Below are 15,429 nucleotides of genomic sequence, written 5' to 3' on the forward strand. Positions count from 1 at the left end.
ACCGCCTGCTCCTCCTGTTTTCCCACAAAAACTTTTAATAACTGGAATAACACACACAGTTTTAACATCCGTCAGTTTATTAATTGTATAACCGTGGGCGTGGTTTATCAGATCGTCTGTGTCTGTAATAAAAAGTACATTGGAAAAACGAAACGACAGCTAAGGCACAGGATACTTGAGCACATAGGGGATATCCGTAATCATCGAGATACCCCTGTTGCGAACCACGTCCACAACCAACACCAGGGATTATCTACAGCTATTAAATTTGTGGGGATTGAGGCCGTGTCCAATCACAGTAGAGGAGGTGACTGGGACAACGAGATTCTAAGACGTGAATCTCGGTGGATCTACACTTTGGGCACGTTGGCCCCCAGGGGACTAAATGAGGAATTCCTTTTCTCCCCATTTATTTGACGTATCCTCTGGAATCTGTCCACCCCATTCACATTCCACGTACACCCAACAGTGTTCCTCTGTGCTGAATATTATCCAGCAAACTAGCCTGTCTGACTCTATATGCGTATGCCCCTTACTAAGGGCAGTTTATCTCTGCATGTGCTTCGGCCACATGCTTTTTCCTTTTTAATACCTACCTTCCCCCAGGCACCCATGTCTCCAACTCTGGCTATCTGCAGGCAGAGTGTCATTTACAACTACAGATGGAGACAGGGCCATCTACCTTTTTTAACCCTCTTTTTTGATTAAAAGGTTTTTAAATATACTCATTATTACAATTCACTGGCCTTTCTGAGTGCATTCAGGGAGGAATCTTTTCTCTGTCTGTCTCCATCTCAGCAGTTTGGCATTTTCCCCTGATACCCTCTGTAGCCAACTCAGGGGGTTGTGGTCTGTGATGACCGTGAAAGCCCTCCCATAGACATAGGGTTGGAGCTTTTTGAGTGCCCACTCAATGGCCAAGCACTCCTCAATGGTGGCATATGCCACTTCCCTGGGGAGCAGTTTGCGACTTAGATATACCACTGGGTGCTCTTGGCCGTCGTCCCCCACCTGGCTCAATACAGCCCCAAACCAAAGTCTGAGGCATCAGTTTGTATAAGAAAATGCTTGGTATAGTCTGGAGCAGCCAGTATAGGGGCTCCAGCAAGCGCAGTTTTCAGGGCCTGGAAAGCAGTTTCACAGGCAGGAGACCAGGTAATAAGCACAGGCAGTTGCTTCTTGGTCAGATCAGTCAGGGGTTTGGCGAGGGCGCTGTACTGTGGGACAAATTTCCTATAGTACCCTGCGGTGCCCAAAAATGCCATGACCTGTTTCTTGGTTTTTGGAACAGGCCACTCAACTATGGCTTCTACCTTGGCTGGCTCTGGCTTGAGATGCCCTCCACCCACCCTGTGCCCTAAGTACAGGACTTCTGCCATCCCTACCATACACTTAGTGGGTTTTAAGGTAAGCCCAGCCTCCCTGATCCTATCCAGCACCGCAGCTACATGTCCTAAGTGGGAGTCCCAGGAATTACTAAAGACAGCAAGCCCCCGCGAGTTCATCTAGTAACTCATCCATGCGGGGCATGGGGTAAGCATCTGACACCGTCCCAGCGTTGAGCAACCGGTAGTCCACACAAAACCTGGTGGTCTTGTCCTTTTTAGGAACTAGGACTACTGGACTTGCCCAAGGGCTCTGGGACGGAGTAATTACCTCTAGGGTCAGCATCTCCTCAATCTCTCTCTCCATACTGGTCTTGACCTCTGCTGACACTCTATAAGCGTGCTTATGCAGAGGCTGCAGGTCCCCTGTGTGTACTGGGTGTTTGGTGAGATGTGTGGTCCCTGGCATGTCAGTGAAGAGGGCGCTATACTGAGCTAGCATGTCCCTGGCTTCTCCCTTCTGCCTGGCACTCAACTGTGCCCCTATCTCTACCTGCTCTACAGTGTTTCCTTGCCTTGCCTCCCCTAGGAGATCAGGCAGAGCATTGCTCGCCGGATCCTCCAGCAGTGGGCTACAAATAGCCAGCACTGCTCCCATACTCGGTGCTCTGTACTCTTTCAACATGTTGATGTGGTATGTCTTGTGCCTCTCAGGCGCTACCTGTACAACATAGTTGCACTCATTCACCTTTCGGATAACCGAGTACGGTCCCGACCAGGCAGCCATCAGCTTGTTCTCCGAGTGGGTTTGAGAACAAGTACCTGCTGTCCTGGGATGAATTCTCTGCTACGGGCCTGCTGGTCATACCATTGCTTTTGCTTGGTCTGAGCAGCCCTGAGGTGGTCCTGGGCCATCCCCCATGAGGATCTCTAACCGGTCCCTGAGATCTACCACATACTGGATCACTGAAGCATCAGTAGCAGTAGTCTCCCCTTCCCATCCCTCACGGAATAGGTCCAGAGGTCCACGTACCCTGTGGCAATATAGTAGCTCGAAGGGGGAGAAGCCTGTAGATTCCTGCGGTACCTCTCGGTATGCAAACAGCAAGTGCTGTAAATGAATCTCCCAGTCTTTCCCCTTCGCCTCTATAAAGGTCCGAAGCATCTGCTTCAGGGTCCCGTTAAACCTCTCACATAATCCGTTTGTCTGGGGGTGGTAAGGGGTAGTGCGCCGGTGCTGTACACCGCAGGCATCCCAGAGACAATGTAACAGTTCACTCATGAACTGCGACCCCTGATCGGTTAGGATCTCACTAGGGAAACCTACCCTAGAAAAAATGTTCAGCAAAGCTGCTGCCACTGTCTTGGCACTTATAGTGCCAAGCGCTACCGCCTCAGGGTACCGGGTGGCAAAATCCACCACCATGAGGATGTAGCGCTTCCCTGACCTGCTAGGAATCATGAGGGGTCCATCGCTACCTTCTGGAAGGGTTCCCCTATTATCGGTAGGGGTCTCAGGGGTGCCTTCACACGGTCGCCCGCCTTACCTACTCGCTGGCAGGCATCACAAGAGCGGCAGAAGTTGCTCGCATCTCGGGCTTCCCCCCGGCCAGTAGTAACGCTGCAATAACAGGGCTCGCGTCCTAGTGACCCCCTGATGTCCCGCTAACGGAATAGAGTGAGCTACCCGTAACAGTTGCTGTCGGTACCCCTGGGGCACTACTAGCTGTCGCTTACCGGTCAATCCCTTCTCTATCCCCGGGTTCCCTTCTTCTCTGTATAGGAGTCCCTTATGCCATAGGCAGCGCTCAGTGCCCTCCCCTGCCTGAGATTCGGACGCCCGAAGTCTCACGCCGGCCAGGGTAGGGTCTGCCTTCACTGCCTCCCTAAACTGGGCTCCTAAGTCTGGCCACCCCCCAGTCATGTCATTGTCAGGGGAAGGGGACAAGGTAAGGGGAAACAGTAAGTCAGCCTGTGGTTGCAACTGATCCTGGCTTACCTCCCCGGGCTCCTCTGTGCCCTCCGCTAACGTTGGTCCCAAAGGCTGGGGGACTGGAGTGGCCGCCGCCGGCATTGCCGCAGTCTGGCTCCGGGTAACCGCCGCCACTGCAGCGGGCTGGGGCACACGGTCGTAGGTGCAGGTCATCGGTCCCAGATCGTTGCCCAAAAGAATTTCAGCATCCAAACCGGGTAAAACCCCCACCTCCCGCACACTCTTGCCCACCCCCCAATCCAAAAAGATGCGGGCCACCTGCAGGAAACGTGGCTCTCCGTCGGCCACAGTGATCTGCATCCCAGGGCCTGGGATCAATTCCTCTGGCCGGACCATATCAGGTCGGACCAGGGTCACTGCGGCTCCTGAATCAAGCAAGCCAATTGCTTGCCAGTCACCGACTCTGACCGGGGTAAGATGTTTGCTCCGGCCGTCCGTCTGCTGCAGGTCTGCGCTGAGATGTCCTCCGCTCCTGGCTGTAGGCACCGATGAAACCGGGGTAGGGGTGACATGGGACGTCTCGCTGGGAGTTGTTTCCATGACCGGTCCTGGTTCTTTTGTGGAAGCCACCCGCATGCGGGCTACCGGCTTCGCAGCTGGGGTGCGTTGCCCTCGATAGGGTCTGTTGGAACGCAGGGGTTCTGGGCAATCTGGTCTGAGGTGACCAGTGCTGTTGCAATTGTAGCACCGGCGCTCATGAAGGAGCTCTCCCGCCTTTGGTGTCCCGCTGCCCGCAGGCGGCTTTTGGGTCCACTGGGGTGTACTCACAGCTTTCTTGGCCGGTACCGGCGCGACCGCCACTTTGGCGGGTGCCTTGGTGGTCATCTGGGAATGGCTGACCACATAGTCATCTGCCATCCTCGCCGCCTCGATGTAGGTCTTGGGCTTTTTATCATACACAAAAGCCCTAACCACCGGCGGGCACTGCTGCATGAGCTGCTCTTGAAAGATGAGGTCCAGCAGGCGTTGGTAAGTCCTGGCCTCAGAGCCCTCCACCCAGTGTAACCCGTACAAAGCCATGCGGGTCACATACGTGACATAGGTCTCCTGATGGTGCCTCTCCTCCGGCCGGAACTTACCCCGGTAAGCTTCAGGGGTAAAACTGTGCTGAAATAGCAAAAGTTCTTTCAGGTGGTCATAGTCATCAGCATACTCCTCTGTAAGCGCCATCAATGTCTGCTTAGCCAAGCCGGAGAGTAGCGGGTCCAAGCGTGCAACCCTATGCTTTGGGAGCACCTTGTACCGCTGGCACTGCGTCTCAAAATTCCTTAAAAACATGTCGATCTTATCAGTGCCTTCCACGTACCTGGTGAGACTGTGCTTGTCCAGTTGGAGTTCATCTTTGCGGGTTTGGACCGGGGGGCAATAAGCGGGTCTGTTCACTGCCATTGAGATAAACTTTAGCCGCTCCTCCGCTGTCCCTCGGTCTCCCCACTTGGTGATCAGTGCCAACATTTCAGAGGTAAACGGGCTGGTGGCCGTAGCCATCAGTGCCCCTCTTGTCGCACTTGTCCCGGGAGGTGCACTTGTCCCCTCCCCGGGATCCTGCCGCTCCGGCACTGGGTGCAGTCCCTGATCTCCGGGCGGCTGTACAAGGGCAAGCTGAGCCGTACCCTGAGACGCTGCAAGCTCGGCTTCATGAGCTGTGATTGCGGCAACCATTTCCTCGACATCCTGGTCCACATATTCCAGTCCATATTCACGGCACTTGTCCTTTAGCTGACTTCTAGTTTTCAGGTAATTGACACTCTCCGCTTCACTCATGGTTCTGGGTCGCAGCAGGTGAGGTGGTGTGACAACTTGCGTTACTTGTTGCACTAACGTGTGTTAAATATCTTTAGACCCAGGAACTCGCAATTACCATCGAGTCCCCACTAGATCACAGTACCCCGCAGAATACTGTAATCTAGGTCCAGTTCAATCCCGCCGCTGCCACCAGTTATTCTTATAAGCCTGTCACGGTGAGACTATGGCAGGCTGTATAAGGTCACATAAATATATATAACAGATGATATATATTTATCACTGGGTCTGAACTGAAACGAGTCTTAGATATAATAAAGTGATTTTATTCCTTGGGATAGGTGAACACACGAATAATACAGTAACAGACAAGAAGTACACTTACTTTGGGGTTGGGGAATGAGAAGTATATAGCATAGCAATTCTCTCGCAATCAGGTAGCCATCAGATGATAAATTGAAGACAAAATGAAGACAAAGGATATACGGGGAACAGCAGTTTATAAACCTTTTGTCCCTCTATCCTTAACCTTAAGTACCTGTGATTGGTGTTCAATTATCTCCAGCCAATCTTTGATGGGGGGACACATTTTAGGACAGGCCCCCCTGCTAGCTGGCACATGCGCAGTAGAACTCTGGGGTCTCATTTCTGTAGCCCCCCACCTACACATGGAATGCCAGCCAGTCTACCCATCTGGATCTCTAGCAAGATAACCTTTGTTGGAAGGTGATAACTGGGACACTTGGAGACTGCTCTGGTTTGAGCCTCCTCCGCCCTTAAATCATCAGGGAGGGTGACAAGACCCTTTGAACAATACTTAAATCCTAGACATTGGGGCGCCTCTAGGGCCATCTGCTATTCTGGTATGCAAAGGAATTCAGCTGAGTCTTTGTCCATACCTAGGGACACAGGATTAAACATAAAACATAAACGTATTAAAATATCCGGTTCTATTGGGTCTAGCAGAACCAAACTTCCCAGTTCTCATGGCCGGAACTGGGACACCATATGATCCAAAAAGCGACTTGCTACGACCTATGGAACCGGAGTTACACAAATGCACATTAAATCATTTTTCATTTTAATACAAAAATCTCCGCTAAAAAAGAAATCTCAGCTTTTCACTAAATCCCCATTGAAAACAACGGGCTTCTCCGCCATAGACTTTCAATGCTAAATTGCCGCCATTGAGGTCAATGGGGTTTCTCCGCCATTGAAGTCTATGGGAAAAGTCCCGAACTTTCAAGGGGTCCATACTCCGTCGGGTTGGTCCAGGAGGGTCAAGGATGGTTCTGCAGTGATGCCGGAGTAGTGACTGCAGACACCCCAAACCTCGATCCGCTGGGCCCTCCGGAACCAGAGATATGGAGTACCAAAATACAGCATTTCACACTTAGTCATTTTTCTGAGCCGTTTCTGCCGCCGCCGGCAAAGCCTATGGCACGACCCGTTCTTCTGGGTTCGACCCTTATCGGGGGTCCAGGATTTGGGGACCCGGTTGTGGTCGAGTGGGTGGGGTTGCCTAGGGACTAGGGGCAAAAATAATTTTATTCCTAGGAGCCCTAGAACTGTTTATTCCCACGCCACTTGACGTTGACCTTGACTTGTAAGTGATCAAAGCTCTCCTATTGAAAATGTATCCGCTTTGCGGTCTGGACGGCAGCCAACTTGTTCTTCGAAAGCTACCTCGAGGAACCTCCATTGAAGTCGATGGGCCCATTGACTTTCAATGGGAAACCGCCGCTCTCCCTCTCGGACGCCACCTGCTGGTCTTTACAGGAAACAGGACTAAAACAACAAGATTCTCCATTAGAATGCATGGAGCCCTAATGGCGGCCAATGGGGACCTGCAAAATGGTGCCTGAAAAGGTGGGAAAACTTCACAAAGAGCTATAATCATTAAAGGACTATTAACCCTTGTGCTCCCGGATGGATTCTAGTGTGTGTGTGTGATGCAGACACTGAGTAAACCAGACATTACAATGGAACAAGGGAACAGGGAAATACACGTGTACATGTCATTACAGGGGTTAAATCACTGTTCTGGGTCTTAGCCCAGAAAACCCTTTGACTCCCGGGTGAGGTCAGAGCTGGCCAAATGGGGTGTAACCCCTTTAATCCTGGGCCACCCCCTTTCTCCCTCTACAATCCTATTAGGCATATCCTTTTAATCGGTTGGCTATCTCTGTCATCTGTTGTAGCTATGCTATGATTCAGTAGTTATTCCTGCATAAACCATCTATTGGGGTTAATATTACTATCACCAAACAGGAACTGGCTACGTCACGGAGCATAATTCGCTCGCATTGATTGGAGCCGATGCACTGCACTGTTTATTCCAGTTGCTGAGCAACGTATGGTATTTTAAAGCTGCAGTTTTTTTTAATTTATTTTTTTACTTCAATAGTTTCATGTGTGCAATCTCTAATTACCTAAAGAACTGTATAGCTGCCAGTCAATTCGTTCTCCATGTATTGATAGGCGAAATTTAGTGACATAATTAGAGCTGGCATATGTTTTTATTTGCTTCTGTCAGTCAGTGGAAGCTCATGAATATTCATGAGCACTCCTGCACTGACATGTGCTAGAGGGAGGGCAGGGCTGACAAAGGGGTGTGCCAGGGCTTGTGACAGGACATGAAGGGGCAGTGCCTTAGCAAATGGCTGTTAAAATAGAATACAAGAAAATTGGTCTTTCAAAGTTGTTTTTTTAAAAACAGAAAATGCTAAAAGTATTTTTTCTTACTACAGAACTGATTTATTAAAAAAAACAAACATGCAGGATATTGACTGAACTGCAGCTTTAAGCATTGGATTAGTGCTGGCCAAGCATCCCCACGAAGAAGTCACCACGTGACGAAACGCGTCACGACACTGTGACGTCATTGCGTAGTTGGCGCTACGCCCAGAGACTCGGAGGTCCAGAGGGAGAAATCTTGTTGGATTTCCCTTACACTACAGGCTACCGAGGGCCCACAGAGAGCCGAGAAGTCTTCTGGGAAGCCTGCTGTCCCCATCTGAGGTACCGGTCATACGGTTTCCCACTGCGGCGGCTGAATTAACCCACAGACTGACCGATCACTAGGCTCAATAGTGGACACGTTACCTTTACCATCACAGCTGATATCGGAGCCCCTCCATCCTGGTGACGGTCTACAATTCTCTCAACTGCATGTGTTTTTGGTCCCTATGTGAGTGCAAGTCTTGCAGACTCTCACTTTATTACATTTACGGTTTTATGCTATGGTGCCGGGGTTCTGCTTTTTCTCTGTTTTATTTAGGTTAAGATCACCTTGAAGCAGCTGCCTCCTCCAGAAGTGACTGTTCTTTCAAATTGGACTTCTTATGTTCATCAATATTTTGGGACTGGTTTGAAGTTTCTTTCCACTTATCAATGCATGTACTGTACTGCAATTGTCATATACAGTACGTGCATAACTGATGTAAATAACGCGTTTTCTTCTCCTTTACGTCCCTTCCATGCCAAGGCAGTCATTCAGATCTATGAGTTTGTGAGCAAATGCAATTTGCTCTTCTCCATTGCTGTGTGGTCACTGGGACCTCAGTCAGCAGGGCTGCTGGTGTACTGTCCTGTCCACTTAGACATAGGGTGACCAGATTTTCAAAATGAAAAACCGGGACACATAAAAAAAAATATTTATAAAACAAATTACATCACATGACTCACCCCGTTGCCAGACAACGAGACACTGACATCAGGCGGTGACAGGTTGCCATGACAATGTGGCATCACGTGATGCCTCTGCGCCATAATGCGTCCCGTTGTCATAACCTACACACAGTCACTGACCCACACACAGAGCCACACACAGCCATTGACCCCCCCAAACACACACACACACACACACACACACACACACACACACACACACACACACACACACACACACACACACACACACACACACACACACACTGACCCACAGAGCCACACACACACACACACTGACCCACAGAGACACACACACACACACACACAGCCACACACACACAGCCACACACACACAGCCACACACACAGCCACACACACAGCCACACACACAGCCACACACACAGCCACACACACACACACACATAGAGCCCCCCCACACACACACACAGAGCCACACACACACAGAGCCACACACACAGAGCCACACACACATACAGAGCCACACACACACACAGAGCCACACACAGAGCCCCACACACACACACAGAGCCCCACACACTCACTCACAGAGCCCCACACACTCACTCACAGAGCCCCACACACTCACTCACAGAGCCCCACACACTCACTCACAGAGACACACTCACTCACTGAGACACACACACACTGAGCCACACTCACTCACTGAGACACACACACACTGAGCCACACTCACTCACTGAGACACACACACACACACCTCTACCTGCTGTGAGAAGGAAGCAGCTCAGTGAGCTCTGTCCTCCAACCAGTCCCCTGCGGCCTGGCATCCTGCAAAGCCCCGCCCACCTCTGACCTCCAACCAGTCCCCTGCGGCCTTTCATCTTGCAAAGCCCCGCCCCGGCTTCCTCCGACCTCCAACCAATCCCCTGTGGCCCAGCATCCTACAAAGACCCGCCCCGGCAACCTTCAACCAATGCCCTGCGGCCCGGCCGGCATTCTCCAAAAGCCCAACCCCCCGACATTCTGCAAATCATCACCTGCTACCGCATCTTCTCCTCACCGCCCGTGCGTTGCCCCGACGCATCGCGCAGCGCATCCTGCTACAAGAACCGGGACCAGGGCCAAAAACCGGGACATTACCGGGACAGACCGGCAATCGGGACAGGAATGAAAAAAACGGGACTGTCCCGGCAAAACCAGGACAAATAGGGTCACCCTACTTAGACACATTGCAAGTAATTGATGAAAAATAACAATTATCACAAGGAGCAAACCCTCCCCTGCCTTCTCCTCCCTCTCCAAAACATGGCATCTGGCTCAATAGGAAATGAATGGATCTCGCAATTAACTAACCAAAGACTTCGAGTCCCCACGGGCAGGGACACAAACGCTCTCTACATGTTTAAACAAATATATTCACATAATCATCTTGCATCAACGTCACCAACAAAGCCTCGAATAACAAATACACACATTTAAAAGAATTAAAAGTTAACCCAAATCCGAATTGCATTTCTATGTAAGGAAGCAGGTGAAGGTCGCACTGCTTGTCGTGATTTAGGATCTCATTTCATTATAAAGAACAAAACACTAGGCGCTTACCCCAAGTCACGACACAGAAATGAAGGAATGATAAAAATATAATAATAATAATAATAATTCCAAAAGGTTATCTACACAATCACCAAAGAAAACCTTCGGTCCCCTCTCTGCTTCAACCCGGTATAGGGATCATCCAAATCCCTCAGGGATACATAAAAAACAGAAAAAACAGGGGAGCAAGGGGTTAATACTTGCAGGTACAAAAACTAGCAAATATTCGTAGATCTTAGTGATAATCACCCTCCTGATAAGGGATGATAGGGGTGATGGTAATAATAATAGACTTACACGGCCCTGTGTAAGCGTGGGTACACAATGGTATCTTTGCTATATCCTCCAAATAGTCCCAAGGGGAGGAGGAGGGGTAGTTGTGGTATTGGTAGTAATATCGAAATACTTACACGGCCCTGTGTAAGTAAAGATGTGGTAAAGTGGTCTGTGGGGTTCAGCTTAACCCTTCCAGGATGTAGACCAAAATCAAGGCACCAATAAAAGTCCTTTCAATGAGAACTGCAGTCAGGACTCCCCTCTCAGGTGCTTGGGGTTAGAAAGTCCTTCTTATTCTCCCCGATCCAGCAGTTCAGGGGTGTGAGTGAGGCACGGTGTCAGTATAGAGTTTTAAACAGAATATTTATTAGATTAAAACAGCCGCACAGATAAACACCAAGATAGCACTCACATAAAATAATCTTCTTTAGGCTTTTCTCCGTATGCCAGTGGAACTCTCCAGCCGCAAGGGCTGCTCAGCTTCCGCGTCCGGAGTGCAGGGAGATGACGCGCCTCTGCACGGGAGCAAGCTGTGGCTGTCAGAGTCTTCACTGGCTACGGAAGCCTCAACTGGTCAAAAACAGCTACTGTTGGAGCAACGCGTTTCGCCGTGAACACGGCTTCCTCAGGCTCTTAAATTGTGGTTGGAGGGGTCCCATCCGTATATATAGACCCTCAGTGGTAATTAATTGCATAATTAAAGGGGACTGTCCCCACAAACGCATCTTTGAAATTCAAATTGAGTCTAGCCACTCCGTCTACCTGGATATCATTACCCAATATGGCTGGTTATACCTCTATATAGAAAACATGCATAGCTCTTTTTAGATCTTATACAGTGATATTAAACAAGGATTTAAAAATAAAGGTTTAAAAATAAGTTAAGTTACAAATGCCATGAATTTCATCATTACTATATTTATCAATGTCATTCTTTGGCCACTTACAGTTTTTTTTAAGGGCACACACAACAGGTAACTTTACACACTCCAATTATAGAAATTGTGCAATAAAACTCTTAATATTACAATAAGTTCTCACACGAAATTAGACACATTTATTTAAAAATTTAAAAAAAAAATTTAAAAAAAAATATTTCTTTATACACTTTGTATCAGAATTAATTTAATCTAAAAACAAATTTAAATTCACATAGATTTATTTCTATTCGCAAATTGAATAAAAAGTCATACTGGGGAAAACGGGGGGAAAAATGAGGGAAAAAATAAAGAGACAAAGAATAGTTTAGTTTTCATATTTATATAAACGAAGAAAATTTACCATAAAACTAAAAATGCGGGAAAAAAACTGAGTTTTCCTAGGATCTATGGACATAGCTCATATTTTCTTATATAAAAGCTGCAATGTCCAGATCCACATTTAAACCATTGGGGGTGAGGCTTTTGAGCTTATAGATCCAGAACGTCTCCCTTTGACGGAGACGCCTGAGTCTATCGCCCCCCCTCCAGTTTTCTGTGACCAACTCTAATCCTCTGTACAGTAATCCCCTAGGGTCTCCACCATGTTTTTGTTTAAAATGCGTGGATACACGGTGAGATAACAGGCCTCTCCTAATGTTCCCTATGTGCTCCAGTATGCGGACCCGTAAACGTCTTGTAGTCCGGCCCACATACTGGAGTCCACATGGGCATTCAAGTAGATACACAACGAACGTCATCTTACAATTAATAAATTGTTTTGTAGTAAAAGTCTCGTTTGTGACCTTAGAGCTAAAAGTTATTTTGTCCTTTGACGCATGTTGGCAAGCTTTACAATTAAAACAATTATAAAATCCAACCGGTTTGGGTAACCAATTATTCGTTTGAGTTTTGATCTCTTTCCTATACACACTAGGGACCAATTGATTTTTGATGTTTTCTGCTTTTTTTTAAATTACTCGTGGCGCCTCCGGTAGGTAATCTTTTAGTAATCTATCCTTACATAAAATGTGCCAATGTTTCTTTAAAATGTTGCTTATCTTGTGAGCTTCACGATTATATCTTGTAATGAAGGGCACTACCCAATTTGTGCTACCCTCCTTAGGTTTAGACAATAAAAGTTCTTCTTAACTTAACTGTAAAGTTCTATGCAGGGCTCTATCAATCACTTCTGATTCGTAATTCCGTTCCTCAAACGTAGTCCTCAGAACCTTTGCCTGCTCGCTAAAGACATTGACCTCTGTGCAGTTACGCCTAATACGGTGGAATTGGCCGTAGGAAATGTTGTTCAACCATCTGTGATGGTGACAGCTATCCCTTAACATAAAGTCGTTAGCATCAACCTCCTTGAAATACGTTTTGGTTTTTAAAATATTATCCTCTATATATAGCGTTAGGTCAAGGAAGTTGATGCTACTCGAACTGCTCTCAGACGTGAAAGTGAGGTTCACTGAATTGTTTTTCATGTGCCCCCAAAAAAGCTCTAGATCTTCAATGCTTCCCTGCCAAATGAAAATGATGTAATCAATATATCTTTTCCAAAGGACCAGGCTCGCTCCGAAGGGATTGCCTGCCCAGATATTATTTTCTTCCCATTGGCCATAAAAATATTGGCGTAACTCGGAGCGAACCTGGACCCCATTGCCGTCCAACATCTCTGAAGATACATCGACCCATCGAACCAAAAGAGGTTGTGTTTCAGAATAAAATCAATTCCCTATAGTAGAAAGTTTTTCTGTTCCTGTGGGATCATTGTATCCCTCTCTAGGGCCACCCTAACTGCCTCACAGCCATCCTCATGCCTGATTGAAGTATATAGTGAGGTGACGTCACAGGTTACCAATATAAAACCTTCCCGCCACTGTACTTTCCGATAGGATGTTTAAAACCTGTAAGGTGTCTTTCAAATAGGATTTGGCACTGGTGGCGTATTTCTGTAGATATATATCAACATATTCAGAAAAGTTCTGTGTGAGAGACCAAATACCTGAAATAATGGGTCTCCCTGGTGGCTTAAGGAGATCCTTGTGGATCTTGGGTAGGTAGTAGAACACCGGCTTGATCGGTTGTGTTTTTAATAAATAAGTGTACTCCTTTTCACCCAAGATCCTAATATCCCTTGCTTCACTCAGAATGTTTGTTAGCTCATCTTGATATATCTTCGAGAGATCCTGTTCTAATCTTTCGTATGTTTGTGAATCACCCAGAGTACGTTGTGATTCTTGGAGATAGTAGCTCGTATCCATTACGACAACTCCCCCCCCCTTTATCCGCAGGTTTTATAGTAATACTGCTGTCTTCCTTCAAAATTTTCAGTGCCTCTCTCTCTTCTTTATTTAAATTGTCATGGTATTTGGTTCCCCTGCAGACCAATTTTTCAAAATCGTCCATGATTAACTGGTTAAAGACCTCTAAGTACTGCCCCTTACAGTGACTTGGATAAAAACTTGATTTATTTCTCAAATCTGAATGGACAAAGTTGTCAGCTGCGGATAAATTTAGATTTGTTGCTGCACTTCTTTGTGTAGTTTGCTCTGGAGTCTGACATATAACCTTTCTTTTGAGGAAGAAGCGTTTGACAGTTAATTGACGCATATATTTCTGTACGTCTATAAAAAGGTCAAAACCGCTGGGACCTCGTGAGGGAGCAAAGTTCAATCCCTTAGCTAAAACCTTTGTTTGTACCTTAGTCAGTACCTTTGTACTTATATTAAAAACACTGCTTAGTGTGTTGGTCTTTTGCTCCCGACGTTTCCTTCCTCCCCTTTTTCCTCTGTGCTTCTTTTTTTCCCTTTCCCCTCTATATTCCCGGAGACCCCCGGGTCGTCCAGGCTGGAAAATTGTTTTTTTTACCGTCGTTGGAGACTGAGGTTCATTCTGTAAGATATGTGCGAAAAGCAAAATCTGTTCTTACAAACCCTTCAGCACCAGGCTGTATTGGATCAAAGAGCATTATCACTCATTGTAAAACATATGACTTGTTGGGGTTACCTGGGACAGTGTCTGTACTCCGGGTGCAGGAACCTCACATCTCCCACAATCCCACCTCCGGTGCCGGGGCACAAGGCTTCCCGGGGGAAAGTACGCGAGCGCGCCTCTCGACAGTCCTTCACCTCCCCGCTTGTTCTCATTCTTTGCGACTGGTGAGGGAGAGGCGCGCCGCCGCCGTCAAGCAGCAGGGAGTAAAAATGAGAGTGCGAAGCGAGCGTACGAAAACAGCGGTATGGAGCAGCTACAAATATGTACGTACTCACGAGTGTACGCAAAGTGGGGGTGCGTAACCTGGGGTTCGCCTGTACACACACCTATGTATGTGAGTAAATATGATTACGTGGAAGTGATTGATGGGTATATAGATCACACACAGACGCTGGGCAGCAAAAGTGCCACCTTTGGAGGAAGCTTGGGACTCCAGGAATGAGTTCAGATAAAGGCTGTCTGTGACATACCCGCTGTGTACAATAACGCTGCTATGTGTGTGTGTCACTGCGTCTGAGCGCCGTCTGCGGGATTTGTTTGTGTTTATTTCTCTCCCCAGTCAGCAGTTCTGCTGCTTTTTATTTATACCCCTAGGGAGCCACAGCGGTCTCCTTTTCTGTAAACCTGCAGTTCCACTTTGTGCTGAGATTACAGGCCCGTCCCAGTCTGTCCCACAGGCAGAACTGCTGTGAAGGCTTCAAGTCACAGTTCCACTACTGTTACGTCAAATCAAATAAGCTTTATTAGCATGATGAAAGAACATGTCAGTATTGCCAAAGCATGAATTACAGGGGGTAGGGTATAATGATTACACAGTATATGAATGACAGGGGTAGGGTATAATGATTACACAGTACATGAATAACTGGGTAGGGTATAATGATTACACAGTATATGAATGACAGGGGGTAGGGTATAATGATTACAC

The sequence above is a fragment of the Ascaphus truei genome, chromosome 18 (genome assembly GCF_040206685.1).
Source record: "Ascaphus truei isolate aAscTru1 chromosome 18, aAscTru1.hap1, whole genome shotgun sequence".
NCBI lineage: Eukaryota > Metazoa > Chordata > Amphibia > Anura > Ascaphidae > Ascaphus > Ascaphus truei.